Genomic DNA, 14,535 nt, shown 5'->3' on the forward strand with positions numbered 1-14,535 from the left:
TCAAAATTGGTTAACTACATCAAAATAGGCAGCTACAGTAGTTTCGTAGCGCAAGTTTAACCACACATTTCTCCCACCTCAGAATGGAATTGAAGAAACTGAAAGAGGTTTTTGTAATTCAACATGTTAGAAAGAAAAGCCTCTTTCAGTTTGCAAAATTGAGTTCTCAGCTACTCTGGAAAGCTTCTGGAAGTTACCTAGTAAAACAATTTTTTCTGCTGAAACAGGCTGCTACAGGGGTTTTGCAGCGCGCTGCGAAAACACTGATTTCGTAGCGCAAAACAGGATTTTTACACTGTCTGCACTACGAAAACGTGGATTCGTAGCTAGTTTCAAAATTTCTCCGAAATTATGTGAGATATGTCTTCTAAACACATGGTGAGGCTTCTAGGACATGGAATGAGGCTATCAAACTTTATTTGAAGATGGACATGACACTCTAACCCTATGACTTAGACTTTAAAACATAAAAATGACTTGACCATGACTTGACCATGACTGATACAAGAATTGAGAAACCATGTAAGTTGTCCAAACTTTTTATGGAATTTTTACAGTGATAACAGGATCAATCTTTGATGCATGCATGATATTTACACTCCAGTAAATAATACCATTGATAGTACATTGTCCCTGCACTCTAGTCTCAATTGGGTATTTCTTTGAACGAACATGCATGAGTTTCTCATGAGGGAATCTTCAGTTAACTGGAGTAGCACCAGTGGATGCCTTAGTGCACCAACTGACTATTATTCCTATATTAGTTCCAAAAACAATTTAGAACTAATTTAACTAAACTTAACTCAGTACACTGAGTGATCTAACTTCCAACTTAATTTAAACTCATAGTGGACCCCTAAAACTTAGGGAGAACATATACATGACTACAGAAAGACTTCCAACTCGAAATTCCTAAGATAATTAATTTAATTAAACTTAGTTAATTATTTACAAGTTGTTATGAGAATATAATTCTATTTCAATTCTCAGTTTAATTCAAGGACAAATTAAACTGGAATTTCATGTTATCATTTCTCAATACTCCCTCTCAACAAGAAATGAATTATAAACTACCACGATCCTATCTTTATGAAACTCGAATTTAGATCTTGACAATGCCTTTGTCAAAATGTCATCATCTTGATCCTTCGTAGGAATGTACTCTAATGATATAATCTACCTCAATACACAATCTCTAAGATGATGATATCGGATATCAATTTGCTTGGACTGATCATGAAAAACTGGATTTTCAAAGAGTTTGATACAACTCTGATTATCGTAGTAAATCATTGTTGGATCCATCTGTTGACCAAACAAACCAACAATGATCTTCCTCATCCATATGGCCTCACATGATACCTAACTCACAGCCATGTACTCTGCCTCTATCAAACTGAGTGCAACCGATCTTTGTTTCCTACTGTACCAAGAAACTGTCATTGACCCAATACTGAAGATCGCTCCTGATGTTCTCTTCCTGTCGGATGGACTCCCTACCCAATCTGCATCGATGAAGCCTTGAAGCTTCACTCCCTCTATCAGTTTGTACTATAATCCATATTGAGAAGTGCCCTTGAGGTATCTCAACACATGCTTTGTCACCTTCCATTAACCCTTTGTAGGTCTAACCATCACTTGACTAAGCTAGTTAACTACATAGCACATATCCAGTCGTGTGTTCACCAAGTACATGAGTGAACCCACAAGATGACTGTAAATAGTATCTTCCACTACTTCCCCTGAAGTAGCATCCTCCTTCCTCTAGTCACCTTCTAGAGGAGTCTCCATGGGTTTGTTGCTCTCCATGCATAATCTCCTAAGTATCACGTTGGCATACTTTCCTTAGACACAAACAACTCCCCATCTCCCTACCATACCTCCATGCCAAGAAATTAATGCATGAGCCCCATGTAATTAATCTCAAAATCTCTTGCAAGGTTCTCCTTGCAAGATTTAATCAATTGATCATCACCTGTCAGTATGAGATCATCAACATATAGTACAATGATCAACATTTTACCTTCCATGACTATGTGGTACATGTTCGCATCCGCTTCACTCTTCATGAAGCCTAACGTAGTGAAGTAGCTATCTATCCTGGTGTATCAAGAACGAGGTTCTTGTTTCAGACCATAGAATGCTCTCTTGAGCTGGTACACATGCAAATCGTGGTCAAAAGTCTCAAAAACTTCAGGTTTCTCTATGTACACCTCTTCCTTAATCATTCCATTAAGGAAGGTTGTCTTCACATCCACTTGATGTATCTTCCAATGCATCTATGCTAATAGTGCCAATATAGATTTGATTGATGAGTACCTTGCAACAAGAGCAAAGGTCTCATCATAGTCAATCCCCTCTACCTGTGAAAAGCCACGGGCCACAAATATAGCCTTATTCTTATCCACACTACCATTTTCATCTTGCTTTACCTTGTAAATCCAACGGGATCTCACCACTAACTTTTCCTCCAGTCTCGGGACCAGATCCCAAACATTGTTACGAAGTATGGAGTAATACTCCTCCACCATAGCATCAACCCAAACCAGCTATTGCACTGATTCCTTAAAGGAAAATGGCTCTATCACAACACATTCACCCATAAGAGCCATGTATCTAGTGTAACTCTCAGGTGACCTCCTCTGCCTGTGCTGAGAAGTGGGTGCTCCCACATTCTCCCGTGCATCAAACAACAATCTGTCAGCCCCTCTAGTGTGATTTATTCCTTCTTTAGAAGACTCTTCTTGAGTGGATGTATCCACTCCCAGATCCTCTGCATGTGGCTACTCCACATCAATCTGAGGCTCCTTAGCCTTAGGAGCTAAAAGTTGCTCATCCACATGTATCTTAAACTCCCTCTCAAGGGAAGCTCGCATGGCCTTCTCCTCATCGAATCTAACATCCCTGCAAACCATTGTCATCCTACTGGTTTGCAAGTACACTTGATAGTTGTGAGGTGCATCAATGTACCCCACAAATATCCACAACTCTGTTGTAGGCTCAAGCTTCTTCCATGCATATTTGGTCACATGAAAATATATTGATGACCCAAAAATCCTGAAGTGGCCAACATTTGGCCTCTTACCAGAATAATCCTCCTCTAGTGTCTTCATCTCAAGTATTTGATGTGGGCTACGATTCTAAACATAAATCATTGTGTTGCATGCCTCAACCCACAAGTGTAGTGGTAGGCCCTGATCATGCAACATCGCCCTTGTTTCCCCTACTATGTGTATGCTCTTTCTCTCAGCCACCCCATTCTTCTAAGGTTTATGGGGTGTCGTCAACTCCCATTCAATCCCTTCCACTACACAAAAGTTCTTAAAGTCATTTGAGACATACTAACCATCATTATCACTCCGTAAATATTTAACCTTCTTTCCTAACTCTTTCTCCGCCAATGCTTTAAAATCACAAAACTTTGTGAAGGTTTGATCATTTTTTATGCATGAAAAATATCCAACATTTACGAGAATAGGCATCAACAAATATAACATCATACTTGTGTTTGGTTGTGGATGCTATCGAGAATGGTCCACACACATCTGAATGGACTCACTCTAGAATAGCTTCTGCTCAATTGTCTTTGTCGTGAAAGGAAGACTTGGTGTATTTTCCCAAATTACACCCCTTGCATGTATCAACTTTCTCAAGCGTACCTTTGGGAATACCAGTAGAGATCTCCTGCAATATCTTCAAAGCCCCATGATGCAAGTGGCCCAATTTCTCATGCCGCAACTCACCAATGTCTTGGCTCTACACCCTTTCTACTTTTGTGCTCAAAGAAGCACACTCCTCTACCTCCAGCTTTTAGATATTTTTCACCTGAATCCCTATCTTCTTTACCTGACCCATGGCTATTTGTTGAAGGAATGCCTTTCCTTTCGAGAAGATCACATCATAGCCTCTATCCTCAAACATGGAAATGGATACCAAGTTCTTCTTCATCTCGGGCACATACATAACATTCTTCAAGGTGAGTGGAGCCCCATTCTCCCTCTGAAAAGTAATCTTGCCCAATCTAGTGACACTATACTTCCCATCGTCACCCATCTAGATGTGCATCTAGAGATCTTTCTCCTCTAGGTCACTGAATAACTCTTTGTCGCCAGTCATGTGGAATGAATATCCACTGTCTAGGTACCATTCACTTCCCATCATTGATGACACCATGCATGCAATGAGGGAAAATTCCAATTCGAATTGAGAAGCCAAAGCCTCACTTGCCACTCCTCCTGAGGACTTCTTGTTGGACTTCTTGAGTGGATAATTTGTAGCAAAATGACCCATCTCATGACAATGAAAGCACTTAAATTTCATCATGTCTTTCTTCTTACCTCCATGATAAGAATATGATTTGGAATGGGAAGATTTCGCTTTCCCCTTCTTCGCCTTAATTGCTAAGGCACAATTCTCTTCAACATTAGTTTTTGATGAAGAGCCATCCCTGGTGTTCCTCCTGATATCATCCTGCATCAAATATGACCACAGTCATTCCCAATCTGATAAATTCTCCCAACCATTGACAGAGTCCTAATAACTATTCCAACTCTTTGGGATTCCTATAAGAGAAAGACTCACCACATCATCCTCGACAACCATGATTCCAACACTTCCAAGTTCATCATGACATTGAGTGAACTTGGTCAAGTATTTTGGAATAGTCTCTCCTTTCTCCATTTTGATTTTTCGAAGTTTGTCCTTCAGTTCCAATTTCCTTGGTCACTGTTGTTGTGATACAAGTTCATCAATTTTTTCCACATAGCATACGAATTTTGCTTTCCATGGAGACTCAAGACAATGTGATCTCGAACTCCCTCAAGGATTATCCACCTCGTCTTTGCCACACACTTCCTCCATTCGGCCAAATTATGTGAAACTGATGTTACTGGCTTAGGAATTCCTTAATCAACAAATTCCTTCAAGCCATTATCCTCTAGCATAGCCTCCATTCTATCTCTCTAGGCTATAAATTTTGAGTTTCCTTCCAAGGCATACTTGAGTCGCAAACTGTAGAACGTCATTTGTCGATCCTGAAGTATGTATTGCAAATTCGAATTTCACCTGTAACCCAAAAATAAAAACTTTGAAATCTACTCTAGTATATTATTCTCAGCTCCGATACCATGTAGAAAATCCTATAGATTCACAAGTTCATGCAATGTACTAAAGCACAGGACAAGAATCTACTTCTACTTTCAACCAACAGAAGCCAATAGATTGATAAAAACAATATGAACAAGAAGAAGATAAATCAATAGCACATAACACAAGATGTATCTAGGGAAAGCCACTACTCAAAACCCTACTATAGGTATTGCATATATTAGAAATATGAGTGAAGATACAAATCTTGTCCTCAATAGAAAAATTCTGCACAAGTATCCTCAACTCTCTCAGCTCACAAGCTAGCTCAAGCCAAATCCTTAGCTTATTCAGCAGCTCTCCAAGCCTCTAATATCTTGTGTAATTGCTAGGATGAACAACTTGTATTTAAAAGGAATTAATGATTCCAAAACTACAGAATCCAAACATAGGATCAATCTCTGGTGCGTGCATGATATTTACACTCCAGTAAATAATACCACTGATAGTACATTGTCCCTGCACTATAGTCTCAACTGGGTCTTTCTCTGAACTGACATGCATGAGTTTCTCATGAGGGAATATTCAATTAACTGGAGTAGCACTAGTGGATGCATTACTGCACCAACTAACTGTTAATCCTCTATTAGTTCCAAAAACAATTTAGAACTAATTTAACTGAACTTAACTCAGTAAACTGAGTGACGTAATTTCCAACTCTATTTAAACTCATACTGGACCCCTAAAACTTAGGGAGAACATATACATGACTACAAAAAGAATTCCAACTCGAAATTCCTAAGCTAATTAAGTTAATTAAACTTAATTAACTATTTACAAGTTGTTATGAGAATAGAATTCGATTTTAATTCTCAGTTTAATTCAAGGACAAATTAAACCGGAATTTCTTGTTTCCATTTCTCAATAGAGCATTGAGGTCACTTGTCATGATTATCATCTTATAGTATTGAGACCCACCAGTTAGTATTAATGTGGTTGTATCAACAGACAACTTCATTCTATATCAAGTATTGTCCATACAAACTTCTATATGCCATCGAATATGTAACATCAAGCTCTCGGAATTTGAGATGTCAAGACTTTTATTTTTATAGAAAGGATTCAATCCTAGGTTGAGATCACTGTGGTATGACATAGGCAAAGACTGTGAGAGGCACCAAAACTGCTACCATGAACCTAAGTTCTGAGTACTTGTGATCTAACATCGAGACTTCATCTTTTGACTAAGATTACTTAATCATATTCTGGCACCAAGACCTCAATAACATAGCACCGAGACTGTGGGTAGTATGAGACTATGAAATAATTCGAGAAATTCAGATAAGGATCCAAATCAGTCTTACTGTAGGACTAAATTGTCTTGATGTTGCAGACTGTGTTAAAATAGGAGAGAGACAGAATATGAGATAAAATCAAGAGGCTCTCTAGGTGAGTCAACCTTCACCTAGAGAATGCCTAAGCACTCCACACCATTCATTCAATCAAATTCTCGTACATATAAAATCATACAATAGTTTGCTGGTTTGAACCAGTCCCTAAATAGTAGGATCTTGGACCTAAATAGAGGATCACAATCCTAACAACAAACAACCAAATACATTAATATAGAAAAGACTAGATTTCTCCATTAATTTCAACACTCCCCCTTAATGGAGAAATTCACCCAAAGTCATATTTTTCCTTCCTTGGATTAAAGTAGGCCACTTTATGTGGTTTTCTTGATCATTGGTGATAGATAACACTTCACGAAGCGCAAGCTTACTTGAAGCACTACTTCTAGTATCAATCCTCTGAGCATGAGAATCTTTCCACCCAGACACGGTTTTATTTGATTCCATGTGCTCCATTCTCCTTATTATTAAGGATGTATAGTATAACTTATTTTGTCCTTTGTAGATTACTTTGGAGCTTTGAGATGGGAGAGCTTGATGATGATTGGCTTTGATAAGAATTGTTAGTTACATTGAAGGCACCTTTGTTTCCTTTATGTCTCTCTTGTGTTCTTAGTTTTGTGTTCCCCTTGTCATCATCTAGATTTTGAACAATAGGTTGATGATTCAAGTGTTTGCGCCCTTCATGAACCACTAGTAGCTCTTCAATTGCAGACACCTGTTGAGAAGATTGTGGCTCATGATACTTCTGGTTATTAATAAAACCATACTGTTTTTCAAAGAATTCTTCTAACTCAAAAATACTACCCAAGCCAGAAATTCCTCCAAATGGCCACATGAAAAAAAAATCATTGAAAAGATCCATATCAAAGACATCTAAAGATACAAACATATTGATAACACGACTTATTTCACTTTAGATTTCTTTTTGAGACTCCACATACACCTCCTGATCTGTGCAAACAAAAAAAATGCGGCACAACTCAAATAGTTTTCGTACAACTCCTTGCCTCCTCGTTCACGCTAGCGCACATACCCACTATGTTTCAATGCAATATTGGACACAATCCTAGTGTAGGTTTTAACCCTGTACAAAAATTACCTGCATACGAATTCTAAAACACAGAAAATTAACAATGCGAGAGCATAACACATAAAACACATATACACAGAGATTTTCTCTGGATCCCAAAACTGAGACTACTAGATTGATTTTTCATTATGTTCCTTTCAATGTTACAATACATATTTATACATGCCGAAGCATCCAATACCATGGACCAAAAACCATCGCGTCTAAAACCATGTGTGAAAACCATGCACAAAACCATAGGTAGGTCCACCCAACCTAATATAGGGTCCAAAAACATTTTACCCAGGGCGCTACCCTGGACCCTGCAAATGGAGGCTAACCGTCCCTCTCAAACCCCTGCCGCCCCCCCTGCGACCCCCCCCATGCGCAGTTGATGCAACGAAGGGGGGGCTCCACTCCCACTATAACCCCTGGTTAACTAGGTGGGCTAGTCGTGGAAAGAATATAACACAACCCAACATTCTCCCACTTGTTGTTTTCTTTCCACAGGGGCCCACAGGGGAGCTTAGTCATTTATCCAGCCCTGAAATGCCTATTGTTTCTCTACACCAGGATAACTTCTCAGAGCTCATAGATTTTGTCAATGCATCTGCAGTATTCTTCAAAGTGTCTACCTTTACCAGCAACACCTTTTTGTCTTCTATCATATCCCTCACAAAGTGATACTTAACATGAATTTGCTTTGTATTTGAATGGTAAGCAGGGTTATTTTCCAAGAAAATTGCACTTTGGCTGTCATAGTCTATTCTTATAGCTACCTGTACTAACCCCATACTTGAACACAATCTCTGCAACCAAACTGCTTCCTTGCTTGCATGAGTGGCTGCCATGTATTTTGCCTCTGTAGTTGATAGTGCCATTATAAATTGTTTCTTACTCATCCAACTGACTATACCTCCAAATAGGTTAAACACATACCCACTTGTATATCTTCTCTGATCCAGATCTCCAACCTAGTCTGCATCAACAAAGCCATGAATATCCAACACTCTGTCCATTCCTGGTCTTCCTTGGTAGCACAAACCACAATCACTAGTGCCACGAAAATACCTGAAAACCCGTTCACTACTGTCCAATGTTCCTTCCCTGGTTTTGACATAAACATACTTAATACCCCTACTGCACGTGCAATGTCTGGTCTAGTACAGACCATTTCATACATCAGGCTACTGACTGCACTTTCATATGGAACATGGGACATGCCCTCTTCCTCTTCTTGCATCTTGGGACACTGTTCGCCAGATAAATTTACACCTACAAGAATAGGAACCTTCACCATTTTACTATCCTAAATATTAAACCTCTGCAGTATTGTCTCAACATACTTCCTCTTTTTTAACCAGAGCTTCCTCTTTACCCGATCTCTTTTAATTTCCATGCCCAAAATCTAGTTTGCAGCACCAAGATCTTTCGTGTCGAATTTGGAGGACAATTGGGTCTTCAAATCCTAGATTCTTTGTCATTTCCAACCAGCAACGTATCATCCACATACAAGACCAGATAGATAACACAGTCACCAATTAATTTAAAATACACACAGTGATCTACCTTGCTTCTAGTGAAGCCAAGTCCCCATATAAATGCATCAAATTTTTGATACCACATCCTTGGTGACTATTTTAACCCATACAGAGACTTCTTTAACTTGCATACCAGTTCCTTCTTACCCTTCACCGCAAAACCTTCAGGTTTCTTCATGTAGATCTCCTCTACCAGAGCCCCATGAAGAAATGTTGTCTTCACATCCATCTGTTCTACCTCAAAGTAAAAAACAACAACAACATATAAAAGTAATATAATAGAAGCTACCTGGGTAACAGGAGAAAAAATATCACCAAAATCAATTCGCGGCACTTGGGAATAACCTTTTCTACCAACCGAGCTTTGTATTTCTCCACCTTTCCTTCTACATTTATCTTCTTCTTGAACACCCATTTTCTGCCAATGGGTTTCCTTCCAGCCGGCAACTCCACCAAATCCCAAGCCTCATTTTTTGTCCAAAGATGCTATTTCATCAACCATGGCCTCTTTCCAGAGTTTGCCATCCTCTGAATCTACTTCTTCCTTCACAGTTTTGGGATCATCATTAGTAATTGATAAAGCAAAATTTGAACAAAAAGCAGATGGAATATACCTTTCTGGCTGACTTCTTTCTCAAACAGATATTCTCACACCCAGAGTTTGTGGCTCTTCATCTTCTGATTCCTCCTCTGCTGTAGAGTCTGATTCTTCCTCCTTAAGCTCAAACTCTATCTTCTCAGGTTCCTTTGGTTGGACTTCATGTTTAATAACATATTTAACCTCTCTAAACACCACATCTCTGCTGTACACAACCTTCCTTGTTACTGGGTTCCAAAGCTTATAACCCTTTAAACCATCCTTATACCCAATAAAGATGCACTTTTTAGATTTACTATCCAACTTGGTTCTTTTCTCCTTTGGAACATGTACATATGCATCACATCCAAATACCCTCAGATGTGAAAGAGATGGTTTCTTACCAGTCCATACCTCTTGTGGAGTCTTATACTCCAACACTGATGAACTTGATCTGTTGACTAGGTGACATGTTGTCTCCACCGCCTCTGCCAGAATTCCTATGCTAACCTGACACCACTGAGCATGCTTCTTCCCCTTTCCATTAACATCTTGTTCATTCTTTCTGCAACTCCATTTTGCTCGGGTGTGTATGGAGTAGTCTTTTTCCGTTCTATACCACACTTCTTACAGAATTATTCAAATTCCTCGCTGCAAAACTCTCCACCGTTATCTAACCTCAACACCTTTATCTTCTTCTATGTCTGGTTTTCCACGAGAGCCTTAAATTCTTTAAACCTATCAAAGACTTCATATTTCTTCTTAAGGAAATATATCCATGTATTCCTTGAGAAGTCATCTATAAATGATACATAGTACACAGACTTACCTAGTGATGGAACCTTCACAGGTCCAAACACATCACTATGCACAAGCTCTAATATCTGTTTCGCCCTCTTACCACCAGAGGGGAAACTCACCAGATTCTACTTCCCATATACACAATTTTCACAGAAATCAAAATCTAGAGAGCTATTACTCATACCTTCTACCATACCTTTGTGATGAAGTATTCGAAGGACATTCTCTCTAATATGTCCAAGCCTTTGATGCCACAACATGGTCTTCTCTCTAGAGACCACTAGATTTTCTACTCCACTTTCAAGAACCATAGAACTGTTGCACCCATCAACAACAATGCTACCTTGTAGCTTGTACAGATTTCCAATCTGAACTCTCCACATCAATACCAGTGCTCCCCAAACCATCTTGCAAGTATCCTTCTCGAACATTGTTTTTGCACCTATATCATCCAGCTTGCTTATAGAAATTAGATTTCTGGCCAATGCAGGAATATGCAAAACACCTGGAAGTGTTCTAACCCTTCCACCTTACAAATTTAACTTTAATTTTCCGCGACCAATGATTCTAGCTTTCCTATCATCCCCTAAGAAGACATCACCACCATCATATTTCTCATACTCGCAGAACCACTCTCTATGGGGAGTGAAGTGAAAGGATGCACTTGAGTCAATCAACCATGCCTCATGATCTACATGTGTACTTGAAGAAGCCAAGTACACATCCCCACCTTCATTTGAGTTGGTTTTTGCCTCTACAGAAGGAGCATCATCAGATCCCTTTCCTTTGTGTGGAGCTTTAGATTTACAGTCCCTTTTGTAGTGCCCTTCCTTTCCACATTTCCAGCAAACCACCTTTACAGGTTTCCCTGGAGATTTTGATCTCCCTCTAGATTTATATCTCCCACTCGATGACTTATTCTTGTTTCTATTTTGCAACCGTCCTTGTACAAACAAGGAATCACCATTATGGCTCTCCATATTTTTCCTTCTCATCTCCTCCGTTAGCAAGGATGAGACTATTTCATCAAATTGCAAGGTAGTTGCATTGCTACCTATTGCTAACCAGACTATCCCACAAATTTGGTAGAGAACACAACAAACTGATGCACTTATCTTCATTTGAAATTTTAATACCAATAGATAATAACTGACTTACCACAGTATTAAATGAGTTCAGATTCTCTGTCACCGAGTCTCCATCTTTAATCCTTAGGTTATACAACTTTTTTCGAAGGAACAGTTTATTCACTAGAGACTTAGATTGGTACAATGTCCCTAACTTGTTCCACAAAGCCTTAGTCGTAGCTTCCCGATCTGAAAATGGGGCACTTAGGCTTCTTGTCTTACTTACAAGAACCTCTCCCACTTCCAAAGCTTCAAATATTCCCAAGTCTTTATGATTAACCAATGCGGTATTAAATATGTGCTTGAAATAAGGTGTATGCCTATGTCTGTTTTAGAACTGTTTATGTGCTTTTAATATTCTGTTGTTTATGTTGATACAACATATATATAATAGTAAAAAATGTAGCAATAAAACAAAACACACAGAACAACAATTTAATTAGGAGTTCACCCAAAACTCTTGGGCTACATCTCCGTGAGCTCTAGTCAACTCAACTAGGCTCTCTCGGATAATGGCAAAGTCCTTTTTACAAGCTCTTGGCTCAACTCCATTGTTTTACATAGAAACAATAGGTTTAAAAACCATTTTATCCCTAGCTCTTGAAGCTCTCGGCTTTCTGGCTCTCGACTCTCACTCTGGCTTTCAGCTCTGGCTCTGGCTCTTGGCTCTAGCTCTGGCTCTTCAGCTCTAGCTTCTTCGGCTCTCTGTAGCTCTCTGGCTTTTGCCTAGATTTCTGTGCTCATGTATTAGTAATTACCCCTCTATCTCTATTAGTTTGTGGCTTTAAAGCCAATTGGCGCTGTCTGTTCATTTCCCCTTCTCGGGCTCTCTAGCTCTCGACATCTTTCCACTCGAATCCCCCTTTGAGCATTAGCAATCATTGCTAAAAACCTTCAGGGATGGTGGCGACCTGTTCTGCAACGGAAGGGACCATCGACGCCTTTGAAATCCTCAGAATAGTCATTCTCTGTTTACACATAGGAATACACTAAAACATGGGAAAATCCACCCAAACGCAGTCTATCGGACTTCAAAAATCATTAATTCCACTCTATATTCCCTTTGGATCAGTCTTTGGGCGTGATTGCAAGTGATTGTTGATCAACGGCTATTATTGATTTTGGGTGGCTAACGCGCACGGAGATTACCCACCCGAAAAGGGTGGTTTTCTCTCTCTGGTGCCTAGCCACGTGGCAGCCAGTGTATGGGCTCAGGCGGAGCCTGGTCAAAACCACTTACCACCTACGGCTAGCCTGAAATCCCGCTCGTTTCGTGGTTTCCCTTTGTATTTGAAAAATACATTAAAACACTGAAAACATCACAAAATGGCTTTATGGCGGACTTGAAATGTTATGCAACTGCATTTACAAACCCTTTCGGGTCCGGTTTCATCGCATCGACGCATTCCCTTCGCTTTTCGTTTGTTCAACGAAAATGCGAAAATACATAGAAAAATGTCATTTTACGGAATTCAATATATTTTAAATTTGGTTCATAATTTCGTCGGGTCTGGCCATCGCATATATATATATCTATATCTATATCTATATCTATATCTATATATCTATATATATATATATATATATATATATATATCTATATATATATATATATATATATATATATATATATATATATATATATATATATATATATATATATATATATATATATCTATATATATAGCCGCACTCCTCTGTAATGCTTTGACGTGACATTGCGATGCCATTGATCACAATTGCATATCAAAAAGTCTCAGGGTCTTTCCATATGGCATGGCCCATGTCGACACTGATCCGCCGATGCTAATTTGCCGATGTCGATTCGTCGATCTGATCATCGGCGATCGGCGTATCACATGATCGCAATCGCCGAGTCCAGGGTCCCGATATCGCATGCGGGCCTGTCTCCGACCCGATTGATTAGATCGGCCGATCGAAGGTCTCCCGCCTTCCGCCTAAGTCCTTCCCTTTTTCCTTTTTCTGATGCGATTTCCCTTTATAAGGGTTTTTTTTGCCCATTTTAGGGGATTTTGCCTCTTTTTCTAAAGAACAAAGGGCAACTTCTTTTGGTGATAACTTTTGCATCCTAAGTCCATTTTTTCCCATTCAAGTTGCAATAGATTCAGAATGAAAATATCTTTGCAATGGGGCTATGTCTAGGAACTTCCTTGGAGTTTCATTTTCCTCTGTGAGGAACACTTAGACTTAGGAGTCTATCCAAAATCCATTTTGGATCACGCCTTCCCACTAAAAGAAATTTTGGTCACCAAAAGATTGATATACCGATCTGAACAGTACCTGAGAGTAACAACACCCTCTTCTTTCAACCTCCACACACTTGCCTTGTATAGTGCCTTTGAACCAAAGTCTCTGACCACTTCCTTTCCTGGATGGGTTGGTCTTCCTAGGAAGAACTGTCTTCCTCCTTGCCTTCCTCCAGAACTTCTGCTGAAATGGTCATAGAAGGTGGTTTGAACTTCTTTGCCTTGATCATTGATCCAAGGTGGCTCAAAAAAATGTGAAGTTCATCTACTCCACAAAACTTTAATTTGTATCTTTTTGACAAGCTGTCAACAACAACAGAAATACAGACAACAACTGGATGGCCTAAACTCTTGCTTCAACAAAAGAAACAGATTACATAGCTTGTGAACACCTCCATGTCTTACATCTGCATACAAATGATGGACTAGATAACAAGCCCATAAAACATGCCTTTAAACAAATGACTCTTCAAATCAAGCATGTAGAAAAAGACCATTAGGACTCTTTTCAAAAGATGAAACACTTCATTATTATCTCCATCTTGGAGACCAAGTTAACTTTACCCAAGTCAACATTGCATCACATGCATGTCAAAGCAATCAAACCTATAAGTTAATTACACATACATGTTCAAAACAAGGAAAACATCAAC

Source organism: Pinus tabuliformis, chromosome 1_2 (assembly GCF_031772625.1).
Source record: "Pinus tabuliformis cultivar Carrire ecotype Pingquan chromosome 1_2, CPIR1, whole genome shotgun sequence".
Taxonomy (NCBI): Eukaryota; Viridiplantae; Streptophyta; class Pinopsida; order Pinales; family Pinaceae; genus Pinus; species Pinus tabuliformis.